At 39.5% G+C, this 1,432-nt stretch overlaps 1 protein-coding gene across 1 annotated transcript in view; it reads right to left on the bottom strand.

Annotated features, from left to right (window-relative positions):
- LOC103604838 (phospholipid scramblase 2-like) overlaps nucleotides 1-1,432 on the bottom strand; it is a gene marked incomplete at its 3' end in the record, with an annotated part of 18,538 nt that overhangs the window by 2,595 nt on the left and 14,511 nt on the right. The gene's annotated exons all lie outside the window — the stretch shown is intronic.

The raw sequence follows: 1,432 nt of genomic DNA, 5'->3' as shown, positions 1-1,432 counted from the left end.
AGGTGTTTAGAGATAATCCAGGCAGAGAAAAAAGGCAAAGGGAAAGGAGGAGGGGAGGCTATGAGGGTGCAGAGGAACTGAGTCCTTATGTGAGACACAGAAGGGAACACAGGTCACACGTTCCTAGTTCCACACACTCCTGTCAGAGAGGGAGACTGTGCCGCTGAGGTTGGGCCAATGCCGCAGGTGGGCACAGTGGTGCCAGGTGTATGGATAAAACGTCCTCTCATCCAGTACAGTTTTCAGGTATTATGGAGGACAATATACGATGAATGCTATGCTTATGCTCTATGAAATAGTATGTTAAATCAGTGGTTTGGAATTTGTTTCATGAACCATATTTATGTCTTATGTTTTGCACTGTGTCTGAGGGAAGACAATGAGAGAGGTTACTCTCAAAGCACAAGTGTCAAACGGGAGAGAGTGAGATGGAAGGAGAATCAGAACGTCACGCTGGGCCCAGGGTGCCCTTCTTCAGTTCAACAGTCATTGTTCTCTAGTGGGAGACAAGGGGGAAGGTGCTTGGCAACCAGGGCTTCAACTCATAGAGCATCAGACAAGGGGCGTCCTAAGTGACCCTGCAGCTCAGATGGGCTGATCTCTTCATACGGGAAGCACAGGGATGCTGAATGCTGACGCCCACATGGTATCCTACCAGGGGAAGCCCTCCTTGTTTAGAGCCAGGAGAAGTAGTTAGTAGTTGTCCTTGTCCACAGAAGGAGGAGGTCATACAGAGATGTCCTTCTCAAGTCCTATCGACGTGAACTTCCTAAAGTATCTCTGGTGGGACTCAGGCCCTGGACTCTGTCTTTTTAAGAACCACCCTTGACCTCAACATCAGCCACAATCAAATGCTTGCTGAGAAAAAATCTTAAACTGATTCCTGAGAGGGCATCTATTATACAACTAATTGTTTAATTGTGTAGCTTAATCTCAAATATCTTAAACTTGTTTACTTGTAAAATAGATCAACAGGCTTATACAATCTTGAAGTTTCCTTTCAGTTACTTGAAAAATGAAAACAAACAAAACAAAAGAATTCTACAGTAATATTTTTAGGATCTATTAAGTTTTGAATTGGGGAAAGATAGACATACACATCACAGTCTCAGATGCTAAAAATAAACTGAGCAATCTTTATCTTTGTATACTACTCATAATGTTAAAAAATAATACAGATATTCAATTTGAGAAAAAATATGAGAACAAGAAAATTAAAGGCATTTCTTTTAAGAAACTAAGTAATTAAAAACAGGTAAATGTGGAACTTTGTATTTCACAATAAATCATATGTATTACACAAATATAAACATGTCTTATAAATCTAAAAACATAAATGGAGTTCTCTATAATGTATAGAGTCTAGCTTTGGGGGTTTTATAATCTCAATAATATATATCACAGAACGAAACATTTAAAAAATTCATAATAC

Source organism: Galeopterus variegatus, unplaced genomic scaffold, assembly GCF_000696425.1.
Source record: "Galeopterus variegatus unplaced genomic scaffold, G_variegatus-3.0.2 Scaffold5426, whole genome shotgun sequence".
NCBI classification, from domain to species: domain Eukaryota; kingdom Metazoa; phylum Chordata; class Mammalia; order Dermoptera; family Cynocephalidae; genus Galeopterus; species Galeopterus variegatus.
The sequence above is the reverse complement of the archived record's forward strand: the minus strand, read 5'-3'. Positions and strand labels throughout refer to the sequence as shown.